Source organism: Dermacentor variabilis, chromosome 11 (assembly GCF_050947875.1).
Source record: "Dermacentor variabilis isolate Ectoservices chromosome 11, ASM5094787v1, whole genome shotgun sequence".
In the NCBI taxonomy this organism is placed as follows: Eukaryota; Metazoa; Arthropoda; class Arachnida; order Ixodida; family Ixodidae; genus Dermacentor; species Dermacentor variabilis.
Window position 1 is genome coordinate 17,675,336 of NC_134578.1, and position 21,568 is coordinate 17,696,903.

Sequence of the window (21,568 nt, forward strand, 5' to 3'; positions counted from 1 at the left end):
AAACTATCAGGCAAAGATAAATTTTCCCCCCAAAATGGAAAAAACACTAAGCCTATAGTCCATGAAAATAGAATTTTTTCGACGAAAAATAAAGTGTCTTGAAAGCGCCGGTACTGCGCTTATATCAGTTCCCGGGCATGCGTAGGGGCCGTTTAACACGATAAATAAACGATAAGGCAAAGAATAATTTTCCCCCAAAAATGGAAAAAACCCTAAACCTATAGCCCATGAAAATATCATTTTTCCGACGAAAAATAAAGTGTCTCGAAAGCGCCGGTATTGAGCTTATATCAGTTCCCGGGCATGCGTAGAGGCCGTTTAACGCGATAAATAAACGATCAGGCAAAGAATAATTTTCCCCCCAAAATGAAAAAAACCCTAAGCCCATGAAAATATCATTTCTTCGACGAAAAATAAAGTGTCTCGAAAGCGCCGGTATTGAGCTTATATCAGTCCCGGGCATGCGTAGAGGCCGTTTAACGCGATAAATAAACGATCAGGCAAAGATTAATTTTCCCCCAAAAATGGAAAAAACACTAAGCCTATAGTCCATGAAAATATAATTTTTTCGACGAAAAATAAAGTGTCTTGAAAGCGCCGGTACTGCGCTTATATCAGTTCCCGGGCATGCGTAGAGGCCGTTTAACGCGATAAATAAACGATCAGGCAAAGAATAATTTCCCCCCAAAATGGAAAAAACCCTAAGCCTATAGCCCATGAAAATATCATTTTTTCGACGAAAAATAAAGTGTCTCGAAAGCGCCGGTATTGAGCTTATATCAGTTCCCGGGCATGCGTAGAGGCCGTTAACGCGATAAATAAACAATCAGGCAAAGATAAATTTTCCCCCCAAAATGGAAAAAACACTAAGCCTATAGTCCATGAAAATAGAATTTTTTCGACGAAAAATAAAGTGTCTTGAAAGCGCCGGTACTGCGCTTATATCAGTTCCCGGGCATGCGTAGGGGCCGTTTAACGCGATAAATAAACGATCAGGCAAAGAATAATTTTCCCCGAAAATGGAAAAAAACCCTAAGCCTATAGCCCATGAAAATATCATTTTTTCGACGAAAAATAAAGTGTCTCGAAAGCGCCGGTATTGAGCTTATATCAGTTCCCGGGCATGCGTAGAGGCCGTTTAACGCGATAAATAAACTATCAGGCAAAGATTAATTTTCCCCCGAAAATGGAAAAAACACTAAGCCTATAGCCCATGAAAATATAATTTTTTCGACGAAAAATAAAGTGTCTTGAAAGCGCCGGTACTGCGCTTATATCAGTTCCCGGGCATGCGTAGGGGCCGTTTAACGCGATAAATAAACGATCAGGCAAAGAATAATTTTCCCCCAAAAATGGAAAAAACCCTGAGCCTATAGCCCATGAAAATATCATTTTTTCGACGAAAAATAAAGTGTCTTGAAAGCGCCGGTATTGAGCTTATATCAGTTCCCGGGCATGCGTAGAGGCCGTTTAACGCGATAAATAAACTATCAGGCAAAGATAAATTTTCTCCCCAAAATGGGAAAAACCCTAAGCCTATAAGCCCATGAAAATAGAATTTTTTCGACGAGAAATAAAGTGTCTTCAAAGCGCCGGTACTGCGCTTATATCAGTTCCCGGGCATGCGTAGGGGCCGTTTAACGCGATAAATAAACGATCAGGCAAAGAATAATTTTCCCCCCAAAATGGAAAAAACCCTAAGCCTATAGCCCATGAAAATATAATTTTTTCGACGAAAAATAAAGTGTCTCGAAAGCGCCGGTACTGCGCTTATATCAGTTCCCGGGCATGCGTAGAGGCCGTTTAACGCGATAAATAAACTATCAGGCAAAGATTAATTTTCCCCCGAAAATGGAAAAAACACTGAGCCTATAGCCCATGAAAATATAATTTTTTCGACGAAAAATAAAGTGTCTTGAAAGCGCCGGTACTGCGCTTATATCAGTTCCCGGGCATGCGTAGGGGCCGTTTAACGCGATAAATAAACGATCAGGCAAAGAATAATTTTCCCCCAAAAATGGAAAAAACCCTAAGCCTATAGCCCATGAAAATATCATTTTTTCGACGAAAAATAAAGTGTCTTGAAAGCGCCGGTATTGAGCTTATATCAGTTCCCGGGCATGCGTAGAGGCCGTTTAACGCGATAAGTAAACTATCAGGCAAAGATAAATTTTCCCCCCAAAATGGAAAAAACACTAAGCCTATAGTCCATGAAAATAGAATTTTTTCGACGAAAAATAAAGTGTCTTGAAAGCGCCGGTACTGCGCTTATATCAGTTCCCGGGCATGCGTAGGGGCCGTTTAACGCGATAAATAAACGATCAGGCAAAGAATAATTTTCCCCCAAAAATGGAAAAAACCCTAAGCCTATAGCCCATGAAAATATCATTTTTTCGACGAAAAATAAAGTGTCTCGAAAGCGCCGGTATTGAGCTTATATCAGTTCCCGGGCATGCGTAGAGGCCGTTTAACGCGATAAATAAACGATCAGGCAAAGATAAATTTTCCCCCCAAAATTGAAAAAACACTAAGCCTATATAGTCCATGAAAATAGAATTTTTTCGACGAAAAATAAAGTGTCTTGAAAGCGCCGGTACTGCGCTTATATCAGTTCCCGGGCATGCGTAGAGGCCGTTTAACGCGATAAATAAACGATCAGGCAAAGAATAATTTTCCCCCCAAAATGGAAAAAACCCTAAGCCCATGAAAATATCATTTTTTCGACGAAAAATAGTGTCTCGAAAGCGCCGGTATTGAGCTTATATCAGTTCCCGGGCATGCGTAGAGGCCGTTTAACGCGATAAATAAACAATCAGGCAAAGATAAATTTTCCCCCCAAAATGGAAAAAACACTAAGCCTATAGTCCATGAAAATAGAATTTTTTCGACGAAAAATAAAGTGTCTTGAAAGCGCCGGTACTGCGCTTATATCAGTTCGCGGGCATGCGTAGAGGCCGTTTAACGCGATAAATAAACGATCAGGCAAAGAATAATTTTCCCCCGAAAATGGAAAAAAACCCTAAGCCTATAGTCCATGAAAATATAATTTTTTCGACGAAAAATAAAGTGTCTTGAAAGCGCCGGTACTGCGCTTATATCAGTTCCCGGGCATGCGTAGAGGCCGTTTAACGCGATAAATAAACGATCAGGCAAAGAATAATTTTCCCCCCAAAATGGAAAAAACCCTAAACCCATGAAAATATAATTTTTTCGACGAAAAATAAAGTGTCTTGAAAGCGCCGGTACTGCGCTTATATCAGTTCCCGGGCAAGCGTAGAGGCCGTTTAACGCGATAAATAAACTATCAGGCAAAGATTAATTTTCCCCCGAAAATGGAAAAAACACTAAGCCTATAGCCCATGAAAATATAATTTTTTCGACGAAAAATAAAGTGTCTTGAAAGCGCCGGTACTGCGCTTATATCAGTTCCCGGGCATGCGTAGGGGCCGTTTAACGCGATAAATAAACGATCAGGCAAAGAATAATTTTCCCCCAAAAATGGAAAAAACTCTAAGCCTATAGCCCATGAAAATATCATTTTTTCGACGAAAAATAAAGTGTCTCGAAAGCGCCGGTATTGAGCTTATATCAGTTCCCGGGCATGCGTAGAGGCCGTTTAACGCGATAAATAAACAATCAGGCAAAGATAAATTTTCCCCCCAAAATGGAAAAAACACTAAGCCTATAGTCCATGAAAATAGAATTTTTTCGACGAAAAATAAAGTGTCTTGAAAGCGCCGGTACTGCGCTTATATCAGTTCCCGGGCATGCGTAGAGGCCGTTTAACGCGATAAATAAACGATCAGGCAAAGAATAATTTTCCCCCAAAAATGGAAAAAACCCTAAGCCTATAGCCCATGAAAATATCATTTTTTCGACGAAAAATAAAGTGTCTCGAAAGCGCCGGTATTGAGCTTATATCAGTTCCCGGGCATGCGTAGAGGCCGTTTAACGCGATAAATAAACGATCAGGCAAAGATTAATTTTCCCTTAAAAATGGAAAAAACACTAAGCCTATAGTCCATGAAAATATAATTTTTTCGACGAAAAATAAAGTGTCTTGAAAGCGCCGGTACTGCGCTTATATCAGTTCCCGGGCATGCGTAGAGGCCGTTTAACGCGATAAATAAACGATCAGGCAAAGAATAATTTTCCCCCCAAAATGGAAAAAACCCTAAGCCTATAGCCCATGAAAATATCATTTTTTCGACGGAAAATAAAGTGTCTCGAAAGCGCCGGTATTGAGCTTATATCAGTTCCCGGGCATGCGTAGAGGCCGTTTAACGCGATAAATGAACAATCAGGCAAAGATAAATTTTCCCCCCAAAATGGAAAAAACACTAAGCCTATAGTCCATGAAAATAGAATTTTTTCGACGAAAAATAAAGTGTCTTGAAAGCGCCGGTACTGCGCTTATATCAGTTCCCGGGCATGCGTAGAGGCCGTTTAACGCGATAAATAAACGATCAGGCAAAGATTAATTTTCCCCCCAAAATGGGAAAAACCCTAAGCCTATAGCCCATGAAAATATAATTTTTTCGGCGAAAAATAAAGTGTCTTGAAAGCGCCGGTACTGCGCTTATATCAGTTCCCGGCCATGCGTAGGGGCCGTTTAACGCGATAAATAAACGATCAGGCAAAGAATAATTTTCCCCCAAAAATGGAAAAAACCCTAAGCCTATATAGCCCATGAAAATAGAATTTTTTCGACGAGAAATAAAGTGTCTTCAAAGCGCCGGTACTGCGCTTATATCAGTTCCCGGGCATGCGTAGGGGCCGTTTAACGCGATAAATAAACGATCAGGCAAAGAATAATTTTCCCCCAAAGATGGAAAAAACCCTAAGCCTATAGCCCATGAAAATATCATTTTTTCGACGAAAAATAAAGTGTCTCGAAAGCGCCGGTATTGAGCTTATATCAGTTCCCGGGCATGCGTAGAGGCCGTTTAACGCGATAAATAAACGATCAGGCAAAGATTAATTTTCCCCAAAAATGGAAAAAACACTAAGCCTATAGCCCATGAAAATATCATTTTTTCGACGAAAAATAAAGTGTCTTGAAAGCGCCGGTACTGCGCTTATATCAGTTCCCGGGCATGCGTAGAGGCCGTTTAACGCGATAAATAAACGATCAGGCAAAGAATAATTTTCCCCCCAAAATGGAAAAAACCCTAAGCCTATAGCCCATGAAAATATCATTTTTTCGACGAAAAATAAAGTGTCTTGAAAGCGCCGGTACTGCGCTTATATCAGTTCCCGGGCATGCGTAGGGGCCGTTTAACGCGATAAATAAACGATCAGGCAAAGAATAATTTTCCCCCAAAAATGGAAAAAACCCTAAGCCTATAGCCCATGAATATATCATTTTTTCGACGAAAAATAAAGTGTCTCGAAAGCGCCGGTATTGAGCTTATATTTGTTCCCGGGCATGCGTAGAGGCCGTTTAACGCGATAAGTAAACGATCAGGCAAAGATTAATTTTCCCTCAAAAATGGAAAAAACACTAAGCCTATAGCCCATGAAAATATAATTTTTTCGACGAAAAATAAAGTGTCTTGAAAGCGCCGGTACTGCGCTTATATCAGTTCCCGGGCATGCGTAGAGGCCGTTTAACGCGATAAATAAACGATCAGGCAAAGATTAATTTTCCCCCGAAAATGGAAAAAACCCTAAGCCTATAGCCCATGAAAATATATTTTTTTCACGAAAAATAAAGTGTCTTGAAAGCGCCGGTACTGCGCTTATATCAGTTCCCGGGCATGCGTAGGGGCCGTTTAACGCGATAAATAAACGATCAGGCAAAGAATAATTTTCCCCCAAAAATGGAAAAAACCCTAAGCCTATAGCCCATGAATATATCATTTTTTCGACGAAAAATAAAGTGTCTCGAAAGCGCCGGTATTGAGCTTATATCAGTTCCCGGGCATGCGTAGAGGCCGTTTAACGCGATAAATAAACGATCAGGCAAAGATTAATTTTCCCTCAAAAATGGAAAAAACACTAAATAGCCCATGAAAATATAATTTTTTCGACGAAAAATAAAGTGTCTTGAAAGCGCCGGTACTGCGCTTATATCAGTTCCCGGGCATGCGTAGAGGCCGTTTAACGCGATAAATAAACGATCAGGCAAAGATTAATTTTCCCCCGAAAATGGAAAAAACCCTAAGCCTATAGCCCATGAAAATATATTTTTTTCACGAAAAATAAAGTGTCTTGAAAGCGCCGGTACTGCGCTTATATCAGTTCCCGGGCATGCGTAGAGGCCGTTTAACGCGATAAATAAACGATCAGGCAAAGAATAATTTTCCCCCAAAAATGGAAAAAACCCTAAGCCTATAGTCCATGAAAATAGAATTTTTTCGACGAAAAATAAAGTGTCTTGAAAGCGCCGGTACTGCGCTTATATCAGTTCCCGGGCATGCGCAGAGGCCGTTTAACGCGATAAATAAACGATCAGGCAAAGAATAATTTTCCCCCAAAAATGGAAAAAAACCCTAAGCCTATAGCCCATGAAAATATCATTTTTTCGACGAAAAATAAAGTGTCTCGAAAGCGCCGGTATTGAGCTTATATCAGTTCCCGGGCATGCGTAGAGGCCGTTTAACGCGATAAATAAACGATCAGGCAAAGATTAATTTTCCCTTAAAAATGGAAAAAACACTAAGCCTATAGTCCATGAAAATATAATTTTTTCGACGAAAAATAAAGTGTCTTGAAAGCGCCGGTACTGCGCTTATATCAGTTCCCGGGCATGCGTAGAGGCCGTTTAACGCGATAAATAAACGATCAGGCAAAGAATAATTTTCCCCCCAAAATGGAAAAAACCCTAAGCCTATAGCCCATGAAAATATCATTTTTTCGACGGAAAATAAAATGTCTCGAAAGCGCCGGTATTGAGCTTATATCAGTTCCCGGGCATGCGTAGAGGCCGTTTAACGCGATAAATAAACAATCAGGCAAAGATAAATTTTCCCCCCAAAATGGAAAAAACACTAAGCCTATAGTCCATGAAAACAGAATTTTTTCGAAGAAAAATAAAGTGTCTTGAAAGCGCCGGTACTGCGCTTATATCAGTTCCCGGGCATGCGTAGAGGCCGTTTAACGCGATAAATAAACGATCAGGCAAAGAATAATTTTCCCCCGAAAATGGAAAAAAACCCTAAGCCTATATAGCCCATGAAAATATCATTTTTTCGACGAAAAATAAAGTGTCTCGAAAGCGCCGGTATTGAGCTTATATCAGTTCCCGGGCATGCGTAGAGGCCGTTTAACGCGATAAATAAACGATCAGGCAAAGATTAATTTTCCCCCCAAAATGGAAAAAACCCTAAGCCTATAGCCCATGAAAATATAATTTTTTCGACGAAAAATAAAGTGTCTTGAAAGCGCCGGTACTGCGCTTATATCAGTTCCCGGCCATGCGTAGGGGCCGTTTAACGCGATAAATAAACGATCAGGCAAAGAATAATTTTCCCCCAAAAATGGAAAAAACCCTAAGCCTATATAGCCCATGAAAATAGAATTTTTTCGACGAGAAATAAAGTGTCTTCAAAGCGCCGGTACTGCGCTTATATCAGTTCCCGGGCATGCGTAGGGGCCGTTTAACGCGATAAATAAACGATCAGGCAAAGAATAATTTTCCCCCAAAAATGGAAAAAACCCTAAGCCTATAGCCCATGAAAATATCATTTTTTCGACGAAAAATAAAGTGTCTCGAAAGCGCCGGTATTGAGCTTATATCAGTTCCCGGGCATGCGTAGAGGCCGTTTAACGCGATAAATAAACGATCAGGCAAAGATTAATTTTCCCCAAAAATGGAAAAAACACTAAGCCTATAGTCCATGAAAATATAATTTTTTCGACGAAAAATAAAGTGTCTTGAAAGCGCCGGTACTGCGCTTATATCAGTTCCCGGGCATGCGTAGAGGCCGTTTAACGCGATAAATAAACGATCAGGCAAAGAATAATTTTCCCCCCAAAATGGAAAAAACCCTAAGCCTATAGCCCATGAAAATATAATTTTTTCGACGAAAAATAAAGTGTCTTGAAAGCGCCGGTACTGCGCTTATATCAGTTCCCGGGCATGCGTAGGGGCCGTTTAACGCGATAAATAAACGATCAGGCAAAGAATAATTTTCCCCCAAAAATGGAAAAAACCCTAAGCCTATAGCCCATGAATATATCATTTTTTCGACGAAAAATAAAGTGTCTCGAAAGCGCCGGTATTGAGCTTATATCAGTTCCCGGGCATGCGTAGAGGCCGTTTAACGCGATAAATAAACGATCAGGCAAAGATTAATTTTCCCTCAAAAATGGAAAAAACACTAAGCCTATAGCCCATGAAAATATATTTTTTTCGACGAAAAATAAAGTGTCTTGAAAGCGCCGGTACTGCGCTTATATCAGTTCCCGGGCATGCGTAGAGGCCGTTTAACGCGATAAATAAACGATCAGGCAAAGATTAATTTTCCCCCGAAAATGGAAAAAACACTAAGCCTATAGCCCATGAAAATATCATTGTTTCGACGAAAGATAAAGTGTCTTGAAAGCGCCGGTACTGCGCTTACATCAGTTCCCGGGCCTGCGTAGAGGCCGTTTAACGCGATAAATAAACGATCAGGCAAAGATTAATTTTCCCCCCAAAATGGAAAAAAACACTAAGCCTATAGCCCATGAAAATATCATTTTTTCGACGAAAAATAAAGTGTCTTGAAAGCGCCGGTACTCCCCATACATCAGTTCCCGGGCATGCGTAGAGGCCGTTTAACGCGATAAATAAACGATCAGGCAGATTAATTTTCCCCCCAAAATGGAAAAAACACTAAGCCTATATAGGCCATGAAAATATCATTTTTTCGACGAAAAATAAAGTGCATTGAAAGCGCCGGTACTCCCCATACATCAGTTCCCGGGCATGCGTAGACGCCGTTTAACGCGGTAAATAAACGATCAGGCAAAGAATAATTTCCCCCTAAAGATGAAAAAAAAGAGTAAGCTTGTAGCCTATAGGCTATAAGTGTCTCGAAAAATTTTTTCTCGGAAAAAAAAAGAACGGTAAGCCTATATATAGCCCATGAAAATATTCGTTCCAGCCAGGTAAAGCGAGTTCTGTCGAAAGAGCTGCTTCGACATATATATCGCTCCCTGCGCATGCGCTGACGTCGATTTGGGCAATAAACGACTAACAACAGAATTGTTTTTATAACCAAAGGAAAAATTGCAAGTATAGCTCATGAAGACATTCGTTTCCGAGAGGTAAAAGAAGTTCTCTCGAAAGTGTTGGGTCGTCTTGTATTTCACTCCTCAGTCACGTCCGGACGTCGGTTTACGCGAAAAACAGAGGATTAACAACAGATTTTTTTTTGAAAAAGGGAATGCCGGTAAACCTATAGAATATGAAAACAAGTTGTCTTGAAAGTGCTGGTTCGTCGTGTATAGCACTTCCCGTACACGGACTGACATCAATTTATGGGACAAATTGAAATTATGAGGTTTCACGCACCAAACTACGATCTGATTATGAGGCTCCAGTAATTTGGACCACTAAAGGTTTTCACGTGCACTTACATGCAAGGACACAAATTGCGGCAGCCGTGGGCGGGATTCAATCCCGCTACCTTTTGCTTAGCAGCCCAACAGCATAGCCACTTAGCCACCGCGCCAGGTAATCGTGACGAATAAATGATTAGGCATATAATAATTTTTTCGAAATAGAACGAAAAAAATAAACCAGGCAAGCCTATAAAACCCATGAAGATGTTCTTGTCAGCGAGGTAAAATAAGTTATCTCTAACGCGGCGGCTCGTCGTGTATATGTCGCTCCCCGCGCATGCATTTACGCCGGTTAACGCGGTAAATAAACGTAGAGGCCGAGATTATTTTCGCGAAAAAATACACGTCTGCCCTTCAGTGACACTTAGAACCATGGTGCCAGCACTGCAGAATTTCCTTGAGTAATGCAGACACCCTGATTCGAACCAGCGCCTTCAAAAAAGTATGCCGTTTCACGTGCCAAAACCACTTTCAGTTTATGAGGCACGCCGTAGTGGAGGACTCCGGAAATTTCGACCACCTGTGCTTCTTTAACGTTCACTTAAATCTAAGTACTCGGGTGGTTTCGCCCCCATCGAAATGCGGCCGCCGTGGCCGGGATTCAATCCCGCGACCTCTTGCTCAGCAGCCCAACACCATAGCCACTGAGCAATCACGGTGGGTAGAGCAAGGTTCAAGGTTACGAGCTGAGCACCTTACCTACTCGGCTACCACAACCGGAGACGGACCGGCTGGTAATCTTCGACCAGAAGCTTGGTCAGATAGACCGTTATCAGGCCCCAGATTCTCGCTGGTCATTCTGATGACGAGGCATGCGTTGCCCCTTGTAGAATCGTAATTTGCGCTTGGAATTACGTGTAAATGTAGGCATCCATGAGACGGCTTGGTAGCGCTGTGGCGTGACGGTATATGCGGTGATAGGGCGACGTGCTGTTCAGCTAGTCTTGCAGAGAGGCCTGGGTCTGCTCGTAAGGATAATGCCGTTAGTTGGCCTCGTCCGCTGATTAGTTCGATTCTTTTGCTAAGCGTTGCTCGAGGAATACTCACACGTCAATGGAATGCGAATGTGCTATTTTCTAGGTTAGTGAACGGATCCTTGGCATGTAATAATGACGCTAATTAAAAGGAAAACGAAGTGAGACTAGACACGCATGACATTAATTCAAGGCAGGTTTATTTCGAAGCTCGTGAATGTTGTCACTCAAGACAGTGCAGTTATCTGTGCGTGTCAAAGAGCACGCACGGAAATAAAAAAATATGGGGTTTCACGTGCCAAAACCACATTCTGGTTATGAGGCACGCCGCAGTGGAGGACATCGGAACTTTCGACCACCTGGGCTTCTTTAACGTGCATCTAAACATAAGTGCACGGGTGTTTGCGCATTCCCCCCATCGAAATGCGTCCGCCGTGGCCGGGATTCGATCCCGCGACCTCGTGCGCAGCAGCTCAACACCATAGCCAATGAGCAACCACGGCAGGCACGCACGGAAATAAGAGAAATAGTTTTGTCGAAAGGCTATCTAATTCCTTGTCAGCATTTAAAGCGAAAGCTTTACTGGCCGCGAACTTGCGATTTCGCCGTGGCCGTGCTCCGAGGAGGCACATGACGTCACAGTGCGTTCCTCGTCATTGCGTTCGCCTCCGCTCGCTTCTCCGGCTGCGTCACATGCCTGATAACGTGTCGGGGGATTGAAAAGGAGAGCTCGCGTGCGCCGCAACCACAGCTGGGGTGGCAGTATGGACGGCGACAATTATGATAAGCAGGAGGAGGCCTGGAATCGACATCGGAACGAGATGAAGAGGAAACGAATCGCCCAGGAAGCAGACGAACAGCGCGCCGAACGGCTGGCTAAACGCCGCAACATAGCTAGATAACCAGACTAACCTGGACTTGCAATCAAGATTAACCAAGGCTAACCATGCTATGCTTTAGCTTTCGCTACGTGCATCCTGGCATAGCCGAGCTAAGCCACTGCCAATTTTTGTTTATGTTTACCTGCGCAATATCGCAATGACGACGGAAATAGAATGTGGAAGTAATTTTGCGTTATCAGGAAAAATCTCATCCAATTGTTTATTGATGGAATGATAGCTACCGGGCATCGGAAGTATGTCGCAAATGCGCGCGCGTCAAAAATAACACTGGCAGGGAAATGCACAAAAGTGGCTGCTTTAGGACCTCTTACGGGTGACTCGTAACTTCTCATGGACGGAGTCAAATGGCTGGACCTGCACGAGAGAGAAGGAAATCTGAATTCTATAGACGCAACATATTTGCAAGTCTTGAAGGAAGCCCTAATGAGAAGCGCACACTGTTTGTTCTAAGAGAAAAAGAGGGCGGAGCTTGCAAATCGCAGCACTTGAGAGGACAGCACGAACGTGAATGCGATATATCGTGTACGAGTGGCTCTTTATTCCTATCAGTTGATTACTTAGACTGCGCAGAACGCCAACGGATGTCATGTACTTTTCCGGCTACACAATCAATAGGCAGGCTTTTTCTTTTTGACGTGCACTGACAGCCAACTGACCCGCCAGTTGAGAGGCGCATCAGACGTCATCCAGAGATCATTAGTGGACTCTACCTTTGGTATGTCTTCAAGATGCATAGTGATAGTTGCAGTGGACGTCACGTGACACTTTAGGCTTCGTTGTCTGTTGATGAGACCGCTGGTTGTTGAAGCTTTATAATACTATAATTATAATTGTACTATAACGTGCAATTATATTATAGTACTGATTGTACTATAATAATTATACTATAATATAATTGAGTGTTTCATCTATATCTATATATTTTTTTCTCTCGTGTTTCAATCCCGTGAATTTTACTTTGCATTGTATACGCGTGACGAGAACATTTAACTGTTACATACTCTTTTTTGTTGTTGTTCTCTTTTGTCAATTCATTCTTTCTCTTTGACCTTGATTTTGCTCCCCCCTTATGTAATGCCTTCGGGCCTTTAAGGGAAAAATAAATGACATGAAATGAAATGAAATACTTACTATGCGGAGTTTGCTGTTCAAAGCATCCAACAAGACTGACAAAAACAGTATTGCTGCGCATTTTACCCTGCAATGCATCAAGGAAAATTCTCAGAACTTGTTCACATTTATTTCTCGACATGGACGGTACATTTGCACTAAAACGATAAATTTTACGAGTAAAGATAATTAGCACTGTAAGTAATTTGATTCCTAAGCTATGCGCCAAGTGCCAAGCTAAGCCATGTGCCGCATGTGCGTTCAACTTATGGTAACCAGATGACTTGTTACACTCTCCCCACTTTGCTGAATAATCTCAGATCTGCATCCATCGATGTACTTAATTGTTCTGGCAGAGAACTGTATAATTTCTATTGACCCCAGAATTGGGTTTGACCATATACCTAATCTTCTTTTAAGAGTTGTGTGTATCTATATATCTATATTGTTTGTTTTCCCCGAGCTGTTTGATATGCGAAGCAAATTTGTTTAAATGAGATCTATGTGCTATATGCCCTTGCTCTCTCTTTCCTTTCTGTCTTCTCGTTCTTCCTCTTTCCTTTCTTTTTTTTCTCTTTATTTTTTTTCTCGCTCCTTGCTGTCTGCTGCCTTTTGGACCTTCTGGTTATTAGGACCAGTCAAGTTGCTTTTTTAGCAACTTTTTCCTAGTGCCTTGGTACTTTGTACCACGTGTTTTCATGAATAAAGGTATTATTATTATTATTATTATTATTATTATTATTATTATTATTATTATTATTATTATTACAACTGACACTTGGCTCGAGCGATGTAAATAAAGATGTTAGCGTAACTCCCTCCCATGACAGGAAGGGAGCTTGGCAGGCCTTGTAATGCGTAGCGCAGGTAACCGGTGGATCATTAGAGTTAGAGAATGGTTGCCAAGGGAAAGGGAAGCGCAGTCAAGGACGGTAAAGAACTTAGTGGGGTAATGACATTTGCAGGCGCAAGCTAACGCCAGACAAGGGTGATTGGAGACCGCCGGGAGTTCCTTTGTCCTGCAGTCGACATATAGAAAGTTGCAGTTTTGCACGAAAGGCGAAGCATCTATTGCGCAGCATATTAGCGGACAGCTACACGAAGCAAGGATAGTAGTTTTATCGGCCATATATACTTGTAAATATTGGCATGCTAAATAAATTATTCTTTAGCAAACAGCTCGAATGACGGGACACAGAAAGAATGCTAAATGTTGCTAAATGTTTACTAAAGAATGTGTTCGCACCAACAAGCCCAGCTAGCCACTATTCTAAATAAATTAACAAGCATGTTGTCCCGCGTGCACAAGCAAATGTGAACGCTCGTATCGCTCGAATACTGCGGAAACTCGCTGGCAAAACGCTGGAGTGGGGAAGCGCGGCAGCAGCAGCAAGCGAATTGACCTTCGTGCTGCAGCTAGCGTCCCCCCCCCCCCCCCCAACGCGAACCAAACCGCGAAAACACGGAGCGCGCGGCTATGTCGCGTGAGGATAAGTCGCTGCTTGCACCTTGAGAATCATCGGCAGCATGGCCATGGCATCACAGGAAGGGAGCGCGAAGTTCTTGCCTTCAGTGACATGTCAGCAGGACCAGCGAAGACCGCAGGCTGGAGGTAGAACAGAGGCCGGACCATCGCCGAAGTCTTGAAGCTCGGACCCGCTGCCCGGCAGCCTCACTTTATCCGCCTCCTTGGCTTCCCTTCGTGTGCTCGCATCCCATTACATTCTATCAAATATAAAGGAATAAATGTGATGCAAGTAAGTAGAACAGATACCACAAAACTGATAGATAAAGATATAGAAAGGTACAGTAAAAAAATAAAAGCAGAAAAGAGTAAACGGTTGACCTGGCGAAATGTTTTCGAGGCAGAGCACGAGACAAAGCTAAAAATTGCCTGGGTTATATCTTGTGGATATCTTTCGCAAAACGAGAAGAGAGAGTGCCACGATCCGCCCGGGTTCGTGGACGAAAGTGGGAGGGGGGGGGGAGGGCGTCTCATCAGGGAGACGTACGCTCGGCAACGTGGTGGGGGTGAACGATGACTGACCGAGAGCAGCTGTGCTCGTCGGTGTTTATTTGGCGTGGTGATCATTATTGTCCACCGAGCTTGGAGGGCCGCCGAGCCTGGCGGGCAGATGAAGATTATGGCCGAGGGAGCTTCGCATACTGGTCACAAGAGAGTAAAAAATAATGCTTGGCTCTGTTATCGCTAACATCAGACACCAGCGGAGCTGGGGGAAGGCCAGTAAAGTAAACACCAGAGACCAGTAAACACCAGAGACTAGCGGAGCTGTGCTTCGCGCAGCTCCGCTAGTCTCTGGTGTTTGCGATAGCAGAGCCACGCATAATTTTTTTTCCACTGCGAGAAAGAGGATCGCCGAAGCGAGCGAGCGGGGTCTTATCGGAGAGAAATGACGTCACACCACTTGTGCCCCTGCCGTGCCGCTCCTTCTGCCCGGCTAGGCTCCACCCACCCTCGCCGCATCGCTATGCCGCGCGATGCAATTTTTATACTCTGATTTCACCCTCTCCCAGCTATCTCTCCCCCTGCTCGGCGAAGCTGAGGACGTCAAGAAAAAGCCAGCGAGGTTCGAACAGCTCCACTGTAAAATTTCATCTGCCAAACTTCTAAGAACTCAGGGGGGGGGGGGGGGGGCTCTAGTCCACGGTTGCCGTTCACTTTCCCGACGCTCTGATGGCCCGGTCCGCTAGCCACTTCTGACAGCGCGGATCGGGGTAGAGCAGGGTCGCCTGCCGTTGCGCTGTGTTTCTGTTAGTGTCTGTAATTCTCATTAGTGAGGTATTACCTGTGCAGAACCAAACGGCGTGCAGTAGGAGGCTTTTGTGTTTACGATGTGGGTAATTAGGAGTGGGGTAGAATTTGCATAGGAAAGTTGGAACCATCAGCCGGTTTGCGACCACTCTGCTTAGTATGGCGCCCTGTAAGCGTGTGAGAGAGGGATGCCAGAGAGGCAGTATGCGGTGCTCAAGCCTAGCGTCCTGGAGGACGTCGTGTTTTGTTGTTGGTGCGCGTTGTCGGGTAGTTGAGTAGTTGGCCTCCGCGCCTAAGGCGTGGGCTGCTGCGGGGGCACCCGTTAAAGTGTTTCGCGGGCCAGCGCATGTGCTGCGGCATTCCCCCCGGTCAGTACCGGATGGCCCCGGAACCAGCTGATCGACACCCTCTTGAGGGGTGGGACTTAGTCGTGGCACATGGAAAGCCTGTTTGCATATTCGACCACGCCTGTATTTCCGACAGGCCTCTTGCGAGCCCGTGAGGATGGGGGCTTGGTAGTTGGTGGAGATGTCAAGAATGATGGCTACCTCTTCTGCCATGGTGACTTCTGCGACTTTGATTGAGGCTGTTACTATATCCTGGTAGTTTGGAGTGCATACTGCAGCTGTTCTACTCAAATTGAGGACGACGCAACGAGCTATGGAAAGAAGAATGATAGGTGTAACGTTAAGGGATAAGAAAAGATCAGATTGGGTGAGGGAACAAACGCGAGTTAATGACATCTTAGTTGAAATCAAGAAAAAGAAATGGGCATGGGCAGGACATGTAATGAGGAGGGAAGATAACCGATGGTCATTAAGGGTTACGGACTGGATCCCAAGGGAAGGGAAGCGTAGCAGGGGGCGGCAAAAAGTTAGGTGGGCGGATGAGATTAAGAAGTTTGCAGGCATGGCATGGCCACAATTAGTACATGACCGGGGTTGTTGGAGAAGTATGGGAGAGGCCTTTGCCCTGCAGTGGGGGTAACCAGGCTGATGATGATGATGATGACTGCAGCTGTGAAGACGTCCCGATGTGTTCCTGCGGCATCAACATAGGTAGTATCTTGCTGGTGATCCCACCTTTTTGATAAGTACTCAGCTCGAACAGCGCGCCGGTCTTAATCGTGAGTCGCGTGCATGCGTCTTGGGTGAGGGTTGGCTAGGATGTGGAAGCGTAGGTCATGTCATGGCGGTCTTACACTGTCATCGGAGGCGAAATATTGAGGCGGGTAAGGCAGACCGTGCGAGAATTTAACGTCCGTATATTGACTCTCTTATCACATTTCGTGGGAAGAGATATCCTTACCCGCAAAATGAAAAAAAAAACATAGTCAACATGCGGAGGTTGAAATCTCGCGCAGTCTGCCTTCTATGGCTGCTTCCAGGGGCGCCAGATGATGATGATGATGATGGTTGTGATAATTTATTGGCAACCCCATTAAAAATAGGCGGTGACAAATAGTAACCTAGCCTGCTTGGTTTAATCAGGTATGCTAGACATGTTTTTCATCCTACCATTTTTGTATACATCTCCTTAATCTCTTTCTTTCCCTAAAAACTTCTCTATCTACTTTGCACCGCTACGTATGCCGGTACATGCTCTGGTCGTATCAACCTCTTCCCTGCTTTTTTCCCCCGAATACTCTAAACGTCTCTTACTTATATCGACTGCTGAGCGGTTGATGCTTCCGTCCACTTTATATCCAAGCGCTTCTGGTAGGTGTACGTTGCGTACTGGTCTCGCTGGGTGAATCTCTTTCAATGTCATTTGGATGTGCTCAGTGGCCTCCGGAGCTTTTCTACCGCATAAACATGCCTCATATAATTGAGAATATTTGTTGCGGTATGTTTTTGTTAGCCGATGGCCAGATGGATAGATGGATGGATGGATGTTATGAGCGTCCCCTTTCGAACGGGGTGGTGGGTTGCGCGACCAAGCTCTTGCTATTATACTGCCTAATGTCCTACCTAGATTAAAAAAAGAAAAACTAAAAAAAAAGATAACCATGACGAATTCCCACAACCAAATTTTTGACCCCCTATTGTGAACTTCGACTTTTTACGTTTCCGTGTTTTGGCTTTCCCTTACCTTTCTTCCACCAATCTTCCAATCACCTCTTACTAATTTCTATAGCGGACATGTTTACTTTCCCCCTGGTCTCAGTGAAACCAAAAGCTTCAAAGAGGTCAGTGGTGCCGAAATAGACCGCTGGGCAGATATCTGCACATTCTAATAAAACATGCTCCATGGTTTCGCTAGCTTTACCGCAGCAAGCACATGCTTCTTCCTTCTTATATCTGGTTTTACAGGTGCGTGTTCTCAGGCATCCTGATCTCACTTCGAAAAGTAGTGAGCTTACCACTGAGTTATCATAAATTGTTTCTTTCCTGATTTCCGCTGCTAGCCAGAGCCCTCGGCTAGCAGCGTCCCTTTGTGGCATCCAAGCAGGTGCTACGGATTGCACTTTTTTTTCACTGGAGAACGCGCCGAATGGGACCGTCCGAGTACAGCGTACTAGAAGCCTTCTAGTAAACTGTAGTCCGAGCAAGGACTGCCAGCGCGCGCAATCTCAGTGGCCACGGTATGTGAGGGCGCCGTGATACCCCTGCAGAGCAGCGGTGCTGCTATTAACTATATTGAGTCGGGGTGAAGTGTTGAGTGGAAGGACTTTCTGGATTGCGAGGGATAATCAAATGTGCAATTTAGGGACGTTAAACCTTACAACCTAAATTTAGTTAGGAAGCCTGGATATATTAAGATATAGATTCTCTGCCTTGTATTGATTGATCGTGCACGCATGTTATTGAAGAAGGCAGCAGCTATATCAAGACGACGGCTGACGCAAGAACATGATTGTTGCTCCCATTTTTCAAGTAGTTGCTAAGCGCTTTCCCCGTGAGCGCCGCATAGACGAGTGATCGCCGCAAACGTTCAAGTTCCACCCTGAGCGATCTTTCACTCATGCACCGTGGTTCTGTGAACTGATCTTTCTTAAGTTATGCATCAGGGTAATGCTGCAGATAAACAAGCCCATAGAAAGGACAACACCCCATGGCAGCTGTTCTCCTGTGGTGCCTTCTTCTTGTGCTGTCGCACTACCCTATGCTGTTTTTTATAGTACGCTATTATTGACCTAAAAGAATGATCGTTTTGGAAGTGACTTGACTTGGCTGAATAGAGACCTGCATCTCAAGAAAAGAAGAAAGGCGTGAAGCGTTAAAGAGAATGCGGGGTTCATCGTCAGAAGTGTTTGTCAGCGGTTGAACGATCACTCTATTGCGTGTTTCAAAACGACGCGATTTGCATGATTTATATATACGCGGGCCACTTCTTTCTACTTACGAGCTCGCCTAAGGGAAACAAAGCAGCTGCCATGCACGTGACAGCTGCGCCAACCAAGCTAGCCAAGTGTTCCCATTGGCCGGATGCATCGAGTCACGTGGTGGAGCAATTGATGGGTGAGCGTTGTCGAAGGTACGCCAACGCGAGCACGTATTCGTCGATACTGAGGGTTCAGCGTTGGACCACCTCTACGGGCACAAAATGTCTTTTCCGAATTGGTGATCGTCGCAGCTAGCTGGAGACATGGCCGTAGCTCCCAAAGGGAATGAGCGTGTCCACTGTGTGCCTGGCCTGATGGGGGCATTCTTCAAGTGTAAGTATGCGAATCAATGATGCCAGCCGCCGTGGCAAACTCCTGTAAACTGCAGCAAAACGACTTGTCTTTCCTTCGAATGCGAGATGTAAATCGTCGACACTAAAGTGCAACTTAGAAGGTGTCGACTATAGTTACGAACCTGAATAACATATCGAACAGTTCGGATACAAAATAAATACTGCCCAGTAGAGTAATTGGGGCCAGAGAATCATTTCTGAATTTCGGTCCAGAAAAATCGACACATGATATTACATCACAAGAACTGGTGCGGCATCTTATTGTGGGGTTGGGGGGAGGGGGAGAACCGTTCTCGAGGCTAGGTAATCTTGTGCTCATCCTTGTGCCTCCTGTGCTCATCACGAAATTCACTTTATCGGGTATTGCGGAATTACAATCTGATGACACTTCTGAATGTTTCCCTTTGGTGCTCCTTTAATTAAAGTGTCGCCGGCTTCTATGTGAGCGGTCAATTTCTGGATCTCCGAGGAGCTGTTATCTAAGTACATGGCAAAGAAGAAATTGTTTTTCTCAGTATTCACTGCATAGATCTCAATGAGGTTTGTTGCATTTAAGAGAAAAAAATAGAATGTAGTTAATTCAGTCATTATTTATTCAAGATAGTTGATACAAATTGCCTTGCGATACATAGCGAAAGGGCCTGAAAGTGCCTGACTAGGCTAGTCAACCAGACAACAGTCGCAGCAGTGGGATCGTTTTCGCATTGTTATAAATCATACATTCACAATGAGGTGCATACATCAATGCAAATACAACAGTTATTATTTCTTGGTCTTTAGAAAAATATGAACAAAGAAAGAATGTTACACATGTATAATATTTTTTAGAGTAAGCACGCATATCATACACCAAAATAATATCTATAACACAACACATAGTCCCTCTAAGAAGCACTTTCTTTATTTAGTGTCTTTCAAAAAAAAAATCAGAATTGCAGAATTAAAAGAACGACAACCCTCAAGTATGACATTTAGGACTCTATAAAAACGACAGCTCAGTTTTCTAAATCGCACCTAATAAGAAGTCTTAAGTGGACAAAATTGTTGGTCACACCGTTCTGAAATATAGCACTAATTTCTGAGCAGCACTTTTGAGAAAAAAACAACAACGTTGGTAAGCATTCTAACAATGTCACGTAAGCCAGCAAATCATACATCAAAACTTTGCGCTTCAGATGGTCTATCGGATGCAGCCTACAGAACTGCAATATGTGTTTTTTGTGCAGAGTTACGGATTACTGAACTTCCTGCTTCAATTTTTTACACTTATCGAGTTTCACGAAATTTTGTAAAAATTAGCAAGCACTATATCAAACTTTTGCTTCTAAAGTCACAATAATTGAATATTATCTCTCAAGCGCAACAAATTTCATTCAAATCAGTCTCATAAGAGCATTGTGGAATTTTATATGTATTTAAATACGGAAATAGGAGCTTGTCTCGAGCTAAGGCTTCTCTTTAAAGGATCTCAGTGGAGCCCTGTTTTGTATTTATTTGTCGGCAGCCCATATTTTTCATCTCTTTAGCAGACTCTTCAGCTGATCAAGAAACCAATATTCTTCAGGGCAGTCATGGAGCAATACAGGACATCACACAAGAGGAGTTAACAGGACGCTTTATATAGAGAGCTCCTAGTTAAATTCATGGGAAAGGAGAAACCGTTTATCTCGCCAACTGCTGCACCGAATTTGCCTCGATTTGTTACATTTTAAAGAAAAAATATCTTTGGATTGTAGCAAACGAATTCTTTATCTAGGCCATCATTTTTTGCAATATGAATGGTTGAAAACCGAAAAATTTTACCAAACCGACTTACCAAGTTTACGACTCCGTAACTCAGCGATCAAAAATGATATCACGATCGTGTAAATTGCATATGATAGCACGTCTAATAGGGACAAGATTGATGTATTTTACTTGGCTCCCAAGTGCTTGTATGCCTTGAGGGTACAATAAATAAATAAATTGTGAGTAAGACTTCTGAAGAACCGTCGTAAACATCGTAACAAGCTCACGTAAGATATAAATTAGCCAAATTAAACTTGTCCACTTTTGGATGTTCCAACGGATGCAGCTTACAGAACTACGATATTTGTTTGTGGTGCAGAGTTACGGGTTTGTAAATTTTGTTCTTGAATTTTTATCATACTTACCAATTGTGCGAATTTTTTCGTAATATATTCAGGCCCTATGTCGGGATTCCGGTTCAACTGTCACTAGAATTTAAGTTTCTCTCTCCAATGCAACAAACTTCATTGAAATCAGTGAATATGGTTTTAATTAAACGCATAAAACTATTTCAAAATTTTACATGTATCTGATAGGCGGCATCGCAGTTGGGTTCCAGCTAAAGCTTCTTCCTAAGTATACATGTTTATTCCCTCTTAACAAAATTAAAATTAAATTATGGGGTTTTACGTGCTAAAACCACTTTCTGATTATGAAGCACGCCGTAGTGGAGGACTCCGGACATTTCGTCCACCTGGGGTTCTTTAACGTGCACCTAAATCTAAGTACACGGATGCTTTCGCATTTCGCCCCCATCGAAATGCGGCCGCCGTGGCCGAGATTTGATCCCG

General features: G+C 43.4%; 1 protein-coding gene across 1 annotated transcript in view; it reads left to right on the forward strand.

Moving 5' to 3' along the window:
- Window positions 1-21,568, forward strand: part of LOC142564470 (uncharacterized) — a 50,870-nt gene that overhangs the window by 23,662 nt on the left and 5,640 nt on the right. The window lies entirely within an intron of this gene.